We start from the raw sequence: 15,351 nt of genomic DNA, 5'->3' as shown, positions 1-15,351 counted from the left end.
GAGGCATCGGGGAGGGGTGGCACCGGGAGGGAAAGCGCCTGTGCAGTTACGAGATTGCAAACAATTTGCCAAATCGTCAAGTTCATATCTAATGAATAAGCAAAGTCCAGCCGCAATGAAATTTTTATTGGCCGGCAGATTTTGGCAAGCGGGCGACTAGCACAATATTTTAAATAAATAAATATCTGAGCATCCACCCACCTTCCCTCCCCCCCCCCCAGACAGTCCCACGGGGCCTTAGAAAACGCAGCTGTTCTCTCCAACTCATTCTTTCCCCGTTGTTCTTCTCCCCACAACTCAGAGGGCAGAAAAGTCGGGGCGGGGGGGGGGGAGAGACATGGCCTTCACAAACTGCATCTTCGGGGCAGGCAGAATTACGATTCAGCCTTTGTAAAGCCAAATGCCACCTACAGAATATATGACCCCCCCCCAAAAAAAAGAAATACACCCCAGCACCCCACCCATACAGAGATAATTCCTTGGACATATCCTAGCATTGTCTGTCAAGGCCTCAGCGAAGCTGTGCAGGCTGAAGGGGGGGGGGGGCTGTACAATTTAATTGTGTTATTGTGTACCTGCGCTCTGCCTGGCTCTTCCTCCCGCTCTGGAGCCCCAAGAGATGCCCCTTGCAGTTGGAGCAAACCGACCGGGTCCCTCAAACTCCCCAAGGAGCCAAACTGAGCGGCTGAAACCTTTCTCAATTCAGAGCAACTATTTTAAATTTCCCCACTCAAACGCTTCCACCGTGGCCTGATTATTATTACTTATGTGCATTTTCAACCCAAAGAGAATGCTTTTAAAAGACTCTGGGAGAAAACGACAGGACAAAGGCAGCGGGGAACAGCAGAGCCGAGGTGGAGAAAGAAGAGGGTATGCGAACGGCCGGCCAACGTGGAACCAGGGCAAGGGCTCTCTCCCCCTAGGCCTGTCCCCCTGGACATCCCAGCAGGTGGGGAGCCGCCTCTCCTGCCCGCTCAGGCCTGGCGGCCCACCTGCCCACCGGCAGCGGAACCAGCGTGCTGACATTCAGGCTCAGGCCGGCCCCCCCTGGCACCCTGATGCCCGTCCCTGAGACGGGGCCCGCTCCTTGCCCCCACCCTGCCAGCCTGCAGAGCAAGCCTCAGAAAGCAGGCAGGCTCCTCCCCCGCCCCTCCGTGACCTTCCTGAGACCCCCCCCTTGGGGGCCGCAAGACAAAGGTGATCTGTCCCTCCCAGTGTCAGGTAATACCTGAGCCGGCCCCTCCCCCTCCATCAGGCAGATTACCTGCCGGCCAGGGGGGGCAGGTGGACGGGTTCCATCCGGACACAAAAGCCGGGGGATTACTTTTCTAGATCTGTGGGGGGGGGGAGGGGGCAGGGGGGTGTAAACTGAAGCAGAAGAAAAGGGAGAAGGAGACGGAAGCCAAAGGGAGCGGCCGCCCTTCTCCCACTCCGCCCACCTCCCCAAAAACACTCTGAGAGTCCCTTGCAGAAATTCAAGCACTGCTCCTCAGGAGAATGTGCCTGGGCCCAGGTATTCAACCACCTTTCAATGGGAAAATTAAGCACTCAAATCTAATGCACATTAAGGAGACAAAGGCTTGGCTGTGCCACGGCAAAAGAATCCACGTCCTAGAAACGGCAAGGAAAGCGGGCTGAAATTAATGTAATCAAAACTACACGGATAGATACGCAGAAGCTGCAAGGACTGAGACTATGAAACCCGACAAAGAAAAATGTGAGGGGAAGCGGAGAAATAAAACAAAGAAAAGCTACCAACAATTCTGACAGCGAACCTTCTTGTTCCTCATGGTCAGGCTCAGAATCACAGGCTGGAACCTCTAAAGCAGGGGTAGTCAAACTGCGGCCCTCCAGGTGTCCATGGACTACAATTCCCATTGTATTCCCATTGCATTCGCTGGCAGGGGCTCCTGGGAAATGTAGTCCATGGACATCTGGAGGGCCGCAGTTTGACTACCCCTGCTCTAAAGACTCCTGGACTCTAAAGACACTGGATCCCTCCGCCCTGGGTCTGGAGACCTGCAAGTTCAGTGGCTGAAGGAATAATGCATTGTTATTGTCATACTCTGCCCTTCTCACTGCCCTGGGCTCTGGCTAGCTTTCTTTCAAAGCAGGACCCACATATTGAACAAGAGTGCCCAACCACCTGCAATGGGGCATATTGCCCCTCTACCAGCCGTGCAAGGGGGCACCAGCATGACCCAACTCACCCTGACGGGCCCAGCCCATAATTCCCGGACAGCCAGGTTCCCCCCCACCCCCACCCCCCGTGCATTCTTGACCTGTGACATTTCACACCTAAAGGGATCTCTATCTTATGCCAACTCCAGCATCTACAGACCCGTAAGAGACGCACGGGCGCTATTGTGATGGTGGCACCGCTTTCCCCCCTGCCAGCTCAGTGCCCCTGCCCTTGGCCACAGTTCTGCAGAGGGGCAAGAGAGGATACCACTGGCCGGATCGGTCCTTCAATCAGAAGAGCCCTGCGCAGGGAGCACAAGAGAAACAAAGGACGGATCACCCACATGGGCACCCGGCGGTGCCGACCGCAACAGGACCTAGTGGGAAACATGGAGCCCTCTTGGGTTGTTTGTGTGATCACGACACAGCAACAGCCTGGCTTGGCAGATTCCTCCCATCTCCAGGAAGCAGGAGTGACACAAACCGGTTACGGACGCTCGCTCTCGGGGATTCGGCTGACAAGGAGTGCTCCGGGGCCTCCGTTCACGTCCAACGGGAAGAGAGGCTCCCTCCTTCGTTCCAGCAAGCCCCACCGGCCTCCCCCTCAGAAAGCAACGATTGTTCATGGATGGATACCGAGGCCAGTGAGACGACAGCCACAGCCCCGGCCTCCCCCGAGGAAATCCACCGGGACTCCAAGGGAACATGCACCCGCCCCAAAAAGGACGCCCTCCTTAACCCTGAACCACTAGCTGGCGGATGGGTTGAATTCTGAACTGTTTCCAGTGGAAATCATGATTTTTAAGTCTAATGGATTTTATGAATTGATTTTGCCTGCCTCGAGCACCATGGGAGGGGGGGAGCGCCAGAGAAATAAAGATTTAATGAATCAATTAATTGTTTACATGGGGTTTGTGTGTGTTTGTGCCTGATGCATGTTATTTATTTTATTTATTTCATTCGTTGTATTTATGTACCGCCCTCCCCGAAGGCTCTGGCCGGTTTACACGAAACCAGAAATCATTCAGATAATTCGATTTGTAGTTATAACAAGTTGATAACAACAATGACATTAAAGAACGGTGGAAACTGCAAATATATATGCTACACCAATACAATGGGATCAAAAGGGCCTCAGGGAAACTTCGGCCACGAAACTCAACCGAAAATGCAGCAAAGCCTTTTTAGACAGCAAAACAAGAGGAAGGAGGAGGGGGAAAGAAGTGCCTCACTTGGCATCGGTCTACCAAGCCGAGATTCCCTTTGCCCTCCACGAATGACACACTACAACTCTTCAGCTATCTCAAAAATATTGACCCGAAGAGCGCAAAGCTGAAATGTCCCTCCCTCCCTTTCTCCCTTGTCCATCAGAGCCCCACGGGCTGTGGACCACGGGGGGGGGGGAGGGGGGCAGGCCCCCCCCCCCCAAGCCTCGCACGGGGCTAGGAGTCCCAATGACTTTGCAAGTACAACTTTCCAACTCCGAGCCTCATTTCCCTGCCTCTTCCTTTTGGGGAGTCTCTTTCTCCCTTCCCACTTTCCCGGCTTTCCAGCGACGGCTTTCTTTGGGTTGTCATAGAAACAGCCAGGAGCACCCTGGCCAACGGCTTCCCTCCCTGCCAGTGAATGAAGAGTCCATCAATTCCCTCCCTCTGCAGAGCCCCGGAGACCTCCACTCCAGGAGCCCCTTCCGGCCTGCCCCTTCCCTTCCCCTTCCCCTTCCCCTTCCCCTTCCCCTTCCCTTCCCTTCCCTTCCCTTCCCTTCCCTTCCCTTCCCTTCCCTTCCCTTCCCTTCCCTTCCCCTTCCCCTTCCCCTTCCCTTCCCTTCCCTTCCCTTCCTTGCTTCGGCTCACAATGGGTCAGCGGGACTTTTGGCCCAACCTGGCTGGGCTCCAGAGCATGTGCAGAAGATCCGAAGGTGTGAGTCATGCTCCTCCGTTGTAATCTCGAGTTCCCAAAATAATAATAATAATAATAATAATAATAATAATAATAATAATAATAATAATAATAATAATGAGATGTAAGACCACAAACTGGAGTTTCATATTCAAGAGCACCCAACAGCAATGGGGATGCTGGGAAAACAGAACGCAAGAAGAGCCACGGTTTCAACCTGGGCAGGGACAACGAATGCCCCCCCCCTGCTCTTTTGTCATCTGCTTTCCACCTTATGCCTTCGATTCTTCTGAGCAGCCCGACCCACTCCAGAGAACGCATCAGGGGGGTCCCTACTTAAGAATTTATTTCCCGAACGCCAAGGGATCCCTGCTCCCTCACGCCTGACACCCTCCTACTTGTGTATGACTCAAAGGGGGGGGGACCTCAGAGACCCATTTAATTCCGCGGAATGGCTATACCAGCGTGGTCCGCGTCTTCATTCTTCTGGGCTAACACGCACTGTCTGCTTGAAAAGTTTTTTTCCCTCTCTGACCTGATTTAGCACAAACAAGGCAAAACTGTGCCGCAGACTCAACTTCGTAACGAACTTGAGTTAATTAATGCCAGGGAAGAAAGACACTCCCCCCCCAGCCCCTTGAAGCATGGTTCACTAGCCAATTTTCTATTTAAAAAGGGAGGGGGGCAAAGCCTACATTCAAATATCCTTTTTTCTCCTGTCTGAGCAGGGAAAATAAACAATACACAGAATGGGAGAAACCAGCAACACGGGATACGAATGAGCAAAGGCACACTCAAATCACGGGGAAGGTTTCTGTTCTGCCTTTCCGCTGCTAAATCTATACGCCGACGGGAGCGGTGCAGAGAAATAAGTGTAAAGGTTTCAGGAGTTACAAACAGTAACATCAAACCAAGCATTTTAAATGAAAGGGAGAAAGTAACAGGAACCCATGCAAATGCGTTTGTCGCTGCTCTCCCGTTGTTGAAATTATAATCAGGGGGAAGTAGTTGAAATTTTGATTCCCCGATTATGAATTCACTCCTGTCTTTGGTTCATAAGCAGATCACACCCCTGTCCCCCCCCCCCCTCCAGCCTCTCCACACCTGAGTCCAGCGGAGCCCTGCGGGGCTGGCGATCCTACCCCAAACGCCGGCTCAGTCTGCCAGCAGCGCCTGGTTCTCTGTCCGGCGAAAGGACATTTCGTCAAGCCTGGCTCCCAGCGCTGCTCTCGACGCCACCCCTGCCAGTCCACCCGGCCTCTCGCAGGCTCACGGGCCTCATCCAGAGTCCAGCTGCTCTCGCAAAGGAATGCCCAAAAGGGAACCCTCAGAGCCACAACTCAGAGCTCATCCAGAGCTCCGGAGACATGGTTTCGGGTTAGGCTCCACAGGCCTCGACGGCTCATGTGGGCGTAGAACATATTGTTGCAAAGATCACCAAAACCTTGTGGGCTACTCCAGTTGTCAATAGCCAGCATCAAATCCTACCAAATTCGGTTAGCAACGGAGCCCAGTTGTGGCACACGGGCAACATCTGGACACCACAGGAGAAAGAACATGGGCAGGTATTCCCGACTGTCCTGTTACATCGACCCCGGCATAACATGGCCAGCCCGTTTCAGGGTGAGAAGCATCTCCATTAAATCGGGGGAATTTCCCCTACGCCTCTCCAATTACCCGCGACTGTGGCCCTGCTGCATCCTGCTTCTCTGACTCGGGACAAGTCAAAAGAGGGTTTCTGAAGTGACCCGGGCATTTGTCTGGAGCGTCACAGACCGGCTGGAAACTACCACCACCCTCTTGGAGGTCATAACCCAGAATGGCCAAGTGAAAAGGTTCTCCCATTGTGTGACGACACGCCTCTTTGGAAGACAAAGGACATCGACATGATTTTGCACGCCAGGGCTGTTTGGAAGCGTCTCTGTGAAACGCCAAGGAGCTGAGGGACACCGGACATCGCAGGCTGAGAGAAAAAGAGGAGGGATAACTCTCGGACTAGTGAGCAAGGAGTTTGGGGCTTCAGGTGGTCTGAAAACGCCTGGAGCAGAGGTAATGGGGATGCCCAGAGCTGAATGACCGTGGGACGTCCATGAGCCACGTGAGGGATGGAGAGAATCAGCAAGAGGACACACCTCAGGAAGCTCCTAAGGATTCAGCGGTCGGAACGTCTATGGGGCAATTCGGAGCTTTTTAACTCCAGGAACAAGAAGAAGGGTATGGGAGGAAACAGGAAAGACACCGTGGGAATGACCTCCGGACACAGCCCTCTTTCGCTTGGTGGTTGCGAGACAGACATCTCTGCTGCTCTCGGATCAAGGGCCGGACAGACAATCCATGCGGTCTTTTTGTGCATATTCTTCCCCAAACGTTTGCAACAGAAGCCAGAGGCGACTGACTGGCGGTGGGCCGATGAAGGATCCCCAGGAATGCCCGTTTCCCTTCTGCTGGGCTGCAGGACGCCCGGACAGACCTTGTTGAATGTATTGGATGGATCTTCAAATATTAAGTGCGCTTTGTTGCAAAGTCTGATTACCCCACAAGCTACGAGAAGTCCGCAGGATATTTCAACGGTCCTGCACAGAAGCCCGATATGCCGCGGCCAAGCCCTTGGTGCCAGCCCCTTCCTCACCCCCCCCCCCACATCGACTCTCTTTTCCGTCTCCCACAGTCACTAGCAGCCTGCTGCAGTTGACAGCAAAATCACTCCATTGCAAGGAACACGGAAATCTAGGCCCTTATTAAACGTCCTTTAAAATTTCCAAAGCACAACGGGCACGGGAGCGAGGCTGTCGGAGAAGCACAGACAGCCCAAGTGTCCGAAGCGCTGGAACACACGGCCTTTCTTGGTCCAGCCTGGCCAGAGCCCAGCCAACAAGTGCGTCTGCCACAACAGACTCTTCATTCTGCAGAGCGCTCCCGTTGTTTTCGCAACCGGAGACCAACACCGGCCTGCCCCCCCCCCCCCCGGCATCTGCTTCGTCTTCTTGCGGGAGAAAGTGAAAGGCGGCCTCACTTTCCAAACATTTTGCTCCATCGCTTGCAAAAATGCCACTGTTCTGCAGCCTGCTTTGTTCAAACAATTCAGAAGTCACACAACTCGCTTCCTGATGCAACTCCGAAGGAAAACAGCCCCTCGTGGGGTTTTGAGGTTTTTTAAAGAATGAATTAAATAATTTTGCAGTGTGAGGATCCCTCCAGATTTTGGGTACACATATTGAGGGGATACCCAGTAAAACATTCAAGTCAAATGCAAACAGTGAGAAAAGCAAACTGGAGTAGGTTTTCAAGCGCTATTTTGCACCAGCCAAGAATATGAAATGGCAGCTTTAAAACCACTTGATTTTAGGAGCCCCTTTTGAAGCCCTTCCTCCTCCTCCTCTACCGCCCTCATTTTTCACCCTGTTTCCTCTTTCCACTCTAAAAATGCCCTAAAACCGTTTGAGTGCGGGAAAATCATTGGCCTGGTTATGAATGACCAAACTTATGGGAAATTTCTGATTGAAACTAATAAATTTCTGACGGAAACTAATGGGAGATGCTGAAAACTCCTTCCCTGCCACCAGCGTTGCCGGTCTTTCAGATGCTCCTGGAGCCTGGCTCTTTTCTGCTGCCGCCGACAGACTCGTGCGGCATCCCATCTTGACCTACCACTGAGGTCCCGGCTGCACCATGCAAGGAGGCTTTTGGATCACGCGTGTGCCAGGAATCCCATGCTTCTAGCTTGAACACCAACCCGAGCAAGGCCTTCCCAGCACATTTTTTACTCCAGACCCCTGCAGCATAACCAGGAGGCCTTTGCAGGGTGGAAGGCAGCCTTGAGTTCTTCTCACCCAGCCTAGCCCACAAGCCCCCTCCGAAGCAGTCAGGCCCAGAAAGAGGGCTAATGCCAAAGGCGGGCGTCCAGGCGGCGGTGCCCTTTCAGCGGAAGTCTCCCACGCAGGGGCTCTTCCGCACTGGGGCCGCTCTGTGTCTTTGTGTCCCTGTTTCTCCCTTCCAGGCATGGGCTGCCGATGAAGATTCCTTGGCCTCAGAAGCCTTCTGAACAAGGGGTGGCCAGACTTGGGTTTCTAGACAAGCTAGATTTTGTTTTCTCCCCACAACCAGGGCTAAGGTCTGCCCGTTCGTGGAAGTGTGCTTCAAAAGGAGAGCTGATTTTCAGTACTTGGCCTCTCCTCTCCTTCAGGTCACTGGCGCTCCCTAAAGCACAAGTTAGAAGCGGCTTTTAGTCTAGCGGACTATTTGAAACAGCAACAGCAGCAAAAAAAAAAGCCCCTCTCCCAAGAATACTGGCAGATCCACTCCACCCAGCTGCCTCGGTCTGGACTCCGTAATGCAGGGCTGAGGGGCAGAAAATTATCTGCAATTTTTCCCCTAGTGCTTTATTTTTCCTGCAAAATGTTCCCATTTCTGAAGTTTCCCATTTCGTAAAATTAATTGCAAGGAATGATGCCACTGCCATTGCTTAAAAGGTGTAATTGATATTTCCCAGGTGAATCGCATGTCTTGTTCTGCTGAGACAGGGGCAGAGAATAAACCACAAACACCTCACAATAAACCCAAATTTAAAAAATCACGGGCTGAATTCACCTCATTTCCAGGGAGGGTCAAAGGAAAGGCAAGGGTGGCACTCTTATTTCAGCGTCCACGGGCACAGGGGGACGGGCGCTGCCAGGCGGGTGCTGAGGTGCCACGCAAGGGAAAGGGTTCTGCGGTGGGGAAACGGAGGTGCCCCAAGACCCCTGCGGAGGAGAGTGAAATGCAGCCACGGCCGGGGCACAGCAGGCAGAGCTCTTTGGGTGGGCGGAAATGAGTTTTCAGGGCCTTCAAGTTATTAGGAAACTGGATTTGAACAATGTGAGGGAAGCGCAATCCACTGTCTTTAATTTTTTACAAGAATCATTCCAGTAAAAATAATTGTTTGCATTCATTTGAAATAATATTCTAAACATTTTAATTTCCCCCCCCCCAATCATATATTTCAGTTCAAATATTTATTGCTACTTGGACATAAAATTAATTCCAGGTACTTTATAATTTTGTGTACTAAGTACAAGTCAAAATAAACAAGCTAAATCAGCTCAGACTCCGTTCAGGGAACTGGAAAATTTTGCAACTCAGTTTTTTTCCAGAAAACCTACACCGTCTCTGACCCAAGAAAAACTCCTGAGCACAAGTTCCTCCTTCCTTCACGCTGAGCACCCAGCTCTTCCAAGACCCTCGACGACGGTCTTTAACCCCAATTTTGTATACACCCTTTACAAGTCACTCCGCGTGGGGGCCAGCCGAGGAGGGCGGGAAGCTTCACTGGAGGGGACATGTGGGGGGGGGGCATGCCATGGCCGAAGAGAGGCTGGGTGCCACTCTTTTAAATATGGGGATGGGAGGGTCTTGCTGCACCCCAAGAGGGAAGGAGGGAGTACAACTTTGAAGAGGTCCCCAAAAGGGGCAGTTATAGGAGGGCACTCCTGAGCCCCTCTTCTGCAAGAGAAATGCCCCACGGAAATATTCGGCCTTCACTTGCCTCCATTGGGATGAGGCTGCAGGAGGACCCTGTTCTCAAAAGGGACCGATTGCACACAAGGACCCGTTCCATTCACACCAGCCTTTGTGCACAAAGCAACAGACAATCAGACCCACAAAAACATGTACACATGGAGGCAAACTTGCAAAAAAAAATCAGAGTGCATGATTTTCACAGGCGTTGTTTTGCAGGGTTCTGGGGGAGCTGGGTGTGGCTGGGATCAGCTTGCCTCCAGGGCATTCTGGGAAATGCAAACAAAAATGGAAACTATCTCATCGAAAATATAAATTCGGTAATGAATCAACTGTCTCCCTGACACCAAATAGAAAAGGCAGGTCTTTTAGACATTCAAGAGCAACGGGAAAAGAAAAGAAAGTTGCAAGGAAAGATTTACAGTGCTAAGATTTGTCATCATGTAAAATTACGTCCTCTTCTGCTTCCAGCCTTGATCCCTCAGGGATCTCACAATAAAATGGCACAGGGAAGAGCCTTCTCGTGAGCAGGGGGCACAGGAGGCATTTAGCAAATGAAAGAACGGAGGAGGGTGACTCCAGGCCTGGCAGCCACAAGGCTGTCTAGTTATTTGTTTACAGATCTAACCTGCCACCTCTCTAGGCAAACGGAGCCTCCAAGGCAGATAACGATTAAAAGCAGGACTCTAAAAACACACCATAAAATCAATTAAATCCAGTGGCTGAAAGCAGAGAGCAGGAAGCCTCACCAGGGAACACCAAACGCCACCAAAAAGGTATTCTGTAGGCCGAAGACCGTGACCAAAGGCCACCGACAAATGTTCCCTGAGGTAGGAGCTCCAAAACTTTGGTGTCATGACCGAGAAGGCCCTCTGCCGCATTACAACCCACCCAAACTTAGTGGGCAGCCGGGGCACCCAAAGCAGGGCCTTGGGAGAGAACCACAGGGGCCAGCTAGATGCCCTCTTGGGAAGCAGCGGGACAAAGGCTGAGCCCAGGGACACGCGGAAGGCCGGCGAGGTTTCGTCTAGCCATCGGCTCTCCTGTCCGCAAGAAGGCTGATGTATGTAGATGCCCAGAATGAAGACTGTCTGGGTCTTCCAACCAACACAGCTCCCTGCCTGGCATTCCCAGTGCCCCCCCACCCCCCCACCCCCCGGCTCAGCAGAGCTTCCATGCGCCTTCTGGGTTTTCTGTGCCTTTTCTGCCATCTTTCCTGAGCCTGTAGCAGAGTTGGGAAAGCAGCCTGTGGACAGAAGAGGCCAGATGCTCCTGCTCCCACCCGCCCACCCACCCACCCACCCACCCGTGGCCCCGCAGCCCCTGTGCCAGCCCCCCACCCCACCCCACCCCACCCCACAGCTGCCGTTCCCCCTCCCCACCACCAGGAGGCCCCTCGCCTTGGAGTTCGGATCAGCTCGGCCAACCCGGGCAATCAATCGGCTTCTTTGCCACTCCAGTTCCGATTTTAAACAGAGGCGAATTGATCCCCTTAAGTAAATCTCAATCCCTTATTTGACTATTTTATTAAGACGTTTATCTCTTTCCTTTTCCACATGGCTCAAGGCAGCTTCCATTAAAAGGTTTTCAGCAAAAACCATGTGTATGTAAACACGTTTTATTTTATTTTATTTTTGCCACTGACTTCTGCCAACCCTGTAGGACTTCCAAGGCAGAAATTATCCAGAGAGGGTGGCCGGGACTTCCTCGGTGCTCCCCGAAGCACCAACCGGAACCAGCCCAGAAGGGATCAGAGCAGCCAGGGTCAGCCAAGTCCGGACGAATAAATAACCCCCCCCCCGGGGGTCCTTCTCCATCCTGCTAGCAGTGGGGGTGGGAGTTGTTCTGTTTTTGTTTTGCTTTTTTTGCTTATCTTCCCCCCCATGTTGGGGGTATTTTTATATCTTTTTAATAGGGTTTTAACGGGGTTTTAAAACACTGTGACCCACCACAAGCCACAAGGGAGTGGCGGGAAATAAATTGAAAATAATAATAATAATAATAATAATAATAATAATAATAATAATAATAATAATAACAACAACAACAACAACCACCCCCCCGATCTCCTTCCCCACCTTCCTTGCAGAGATGCACCTCATACGTCCACAATGAAAAGAGCTAGAAACTTTTTTTAAAAATTAAATGCTGAGAATTCAGAGAACCCAATAAAACACCATCACAATAGAACCACATGTCAACTGCTGGACCAAGAGGCGCAGTCTTATAAATCAAATATTTTTTGTAAAAATTGAATTAAAAAATGTCTACAGGGGAATGGCCAGCAGAGAGGACGGTGGCGGAGATCAGGTGGCAAAACCACACATGGAAAACAGAGTCCAACACTCTCCCGGCGGCTTCTTCCTAAGGAAGGGGGTGTTTCGGGGCATCGTGACCTCAGACACAATTTCTGAGGACACACCTGCCCTTTCTCGGAGAGCGGGTCCCTGAAAGCCTCTCCTGCCTACGAAGACCCGGCCCAGCCCTTCCAGTCGGTGGGGGGGAGACTGGGACGGCCCCCGAGGGGATCGTGCTGCAGCCCCAACATACTCTGGGCACAGGGAGTAGTGAAAGTCCAGTTGTGACAGAACTGCTGGTTCAGCTCTCAGGGTCATGCTAACCTCTAATTCTGGAAAGGCACAGCCCCTCTCCAGGAAGGAACGGGGTGGGGGGCAGCATCCCCTCTAAGTGGCCCCTCATGAGCCCAGGAAGCCCCCTCGGCATCGTCCTGAGACACGTGGGGTCCCCTAGGTCTGTGGGAAGCCAACCGTGGTTCTCTCCTGCCCAGGACTGAGAGAGAGGGAGAGAGAGAGAGAGTTTCGGGAGGGGAATTAGAGGGGACATCAGTGGGGGAACCACAGTCATCATGAAAACTGCTGCGAAGAAATCGTTGGAGAAGGAACCGGGGATAATACGAGAATTCGAGTGTGGGCTCGGCACACAAAGCTAGGGAATTAGGCTTATTTTTAAAAATGTACGCCTTGCCTTTCTATTTAATTAAATGTTCAATCTATTTTTATATTTTGACGAAAGCGCACAGCAAATCAAATTAGAACATTACAACCAAAACACAAGAATTCACGGCAAGGGAGACAATCCAGAAATGTAAACTAATGACAGTTCAGGAATGAAACGGCAATTTGAACCTGGGCCCTAAAGGTGACCACAGGCACTGGGACAATGCAACATTTCATGAATTTAGGGAGATACTTCTACTCCGCCTTCCTTCTCGGCTTGTCGGGGTCGAAGTGTCCAAAGAGACGCTGGCATTTGCTGGCAGAGGCTCATGGGAATTGTAGTCCATGGACATCTGGAGGGCCGCAGTTTGACTGCGCTGTTCTAGACCCCCGACCCCCAGGGCCCGGCCTCACCCAACCTCATTGGCTCTTGCCAGTTAAGCAGGGTCAGCCCTGGTTGGTCCTTGGAGACCATCCAGGAAGCCCAGGGTGGCCACACAGAAGCAGGTAAGGACTGACCACGCCTGTCCCTCTCTGCCCTGACCTGGAGGGGCCAGGCTTGGCCAATCATGTCAGCTCTTAGGAGGTAACCAGGGTCAGCCCTGGGTACTACTTGAATGGGAGGCTAGCAAGGAAGCTAAGGAAGCTACGCAGAGGCAGGGCCCGGGCAAAGCCCCTCTGTTCTTCAATTGCCTTGACACGGGTAGGCCAAGCAAGCCCAATGTCACCAACCTTTGGAGCGAAGCAGGGTGAGCACGGAGGACGTGTGGTCCCGCTACGAAGAGGCAGGACACAGCAAACCACCGCTGCTGTCCCTTCCCTTGAATACCTTGTGGAGTCTGCGCCAGGGTCTCAGGTCAAGGTCTTTCCCATCACCTGCTGCCTGGTCTTTTCACCTGGGGGTGCCAGGGATCGAACCTGGGGCCTTCTGCAGGCCGAGCAGGTGATCCAGCACTGAGTCCTCTGTAGAAAGCTGAGGTCCTGCGCTCAGGTCAGTGGTCAAGACTTGCTCACTGGAGAGACAGAGGACATTGATTTTGGTCTCCAAGGAGAACTTCAGCTCATGAAAATGGGTTTATGATACCTTAAACGTCCCTCCGGAGGAGCCCTGTGAAGCTGCACAAGTGCTTCCGTTGTGAGGCTGCTGCTTCTTTTCTTATATATCTGTATTTTCCTTAAATAAACATCTCCTAATCTAAGAACGATTTGGAGGTTTGTCTTGGAAGCTCACCCCCGGGGGGGGGGGGAATGGGGACTTGATGCAAAATAAATGCAGTGCAGGACCTTAAGGTTAAGGAAACACACAGGCCAAGTAATCAGTTTAAAAATCAGCAACTATTAATAAATTTATGAAAACACACGCATTTGTCCCACCGTTGACTACAAGCAGATACTGGTCCTTGCAATAACCTCCAATATTATGGCCAGCCTCTAACTAAGGACATCCAAGAGGCGCAAATCCTGACCCAGACCCTGCGCATTTTGGCCCACGCCGGCCTCCCTCTGTGGTTAAAGCAGCATCATCGCAACATGGATGCCGACTATGAACATGCCGCTCCTCCGTCACCAACTGGCCAGGATGATGCCCCCAAAGAGCCCTACGGTCAGGGGGCCAGACTCTGCTCAGCGCCTTTCCAGCCTCGGCCCCGGCCCCGGCCTCGCGGAAAGTTCTGCCGTCTGAGACCGGCAAGAGGGAGCTCTCCCGCCAGGCCCACGACACCTGCAGCCCCCAACTGCGCGGCCTCCCCTAAGGAGATCCATCAGAAAATGCTCCTGGCCAAAAAAGGATACCCTCCCTCCTTAATATTTAACAGTTAACTAGTTGGATTGTGAACTGATTTCACGTAAATCGTGATTTTAAAACCGAAATTATTTTGTGAACCGATGTTACCCGCACTGAGCCACGTGGGAAGGGGGGGGGGTTAGAATAACAAAGCCTTTGCATTTATTATTTAAGATTCTGCTAATTACTGACAAGGACCCCTGAAAGGAAGACTGGGGGCTGAGCTCATCTGCAGCCACGGGGAGGTTGTGTGCATTGTGTGCCTCTCTCACTTGGTCTGAAAAGCCCTGCAAAGTTCGGGGCACCCAAAGCCGCTAGACGTCCTTCTCCTCCCCTCCGTTCTATCCCACCAACAACCCTGTGGGGCAAGGCGGGCTGAGAGGGGGCAACAGGCCCCAGGCCGCCCAGCAGGCTTCCATGGCACGAGGCGGGTCGGAATTCGAACCTGCGCTCCCCCTACAACGGCTCTCCGGATAAGTACGTGAATTGTAAATGAAGTGGATCAACAAACAAGGAGGAGGAACCAAAGGAGGAGAGGGAGGTTCTTCAAAGTATGGTGTTTCTGGGCTCTCGGTCAGGACCGGGAAGACCTCCAAAGCAAATTGGGGAAATTCTCTTCTGGGGAAAACAGCAGTGAGCAGGCACGAAATTTTGTGAAAAGGGAGACTTAATCAGACAGAGCCTCAAAGAGAAGGAGAAAGGCAGCCGAAGGCACGAAGGAGCAGAGACCCCGACCCCCTCATCCAGCCCCCCCCCCACTCGCTGACTCAGTTCTCTCCTCGGCTACCAGAGCTGGGCATGGGGGGACGGTGGGGGGATTTCTTGTTGCTCCCCCATTTTGAGGCGAGGAATCCTGCTTCAGCCAGCCTCCAAAGGAATCTGTCCCTCCCCAGACCGGGAGGACAATGGCTCTCAGAAAGCGTCAATATTTCCTCCCTGGGCACTGAAGCCAAAGAACATCCTGAACCCCCTCCCCACCCAAGTGCCCCCACTGCTCCCCTCTGCAGGCCTCGATGCCACCCTCCCTCCCCTCGACCC

At 52.5% G+C, this 15,351-nt stretch overlaps 1 protein-coding gene across 6 annotated transcripts in view; it reads right to left on the bottom strand.

The window, feature by feature from the left end:
* Positions 1-15,351, bottom strand: part of NFIX (nuclear factor I X) — a 171,551-nt gene that overhangs the window by 123,947 nt on the left and 32,253 nt on the right. The gene's annotated exons all lie outside the window — the stretch shown is intronic.

The sequence above is a fragment of the Paroedura picta genome, chromosome 3, assembly GCF_049243985.1.
Source record: "Paroedura picta isolate Pp20150507F chromosome 3, Ppicta_v3.0, whole genome shotgun sequence".
Classification (NCBI taxonomy): Eukaryota; Metazoa; Chordata; class Lepidosauria; order Squamata; family Gekkonidae; genus Paroedura; species Paroedura picta.
This window is presented reverse-complemented; position numbering and strand designations above follow the sequence as displayed.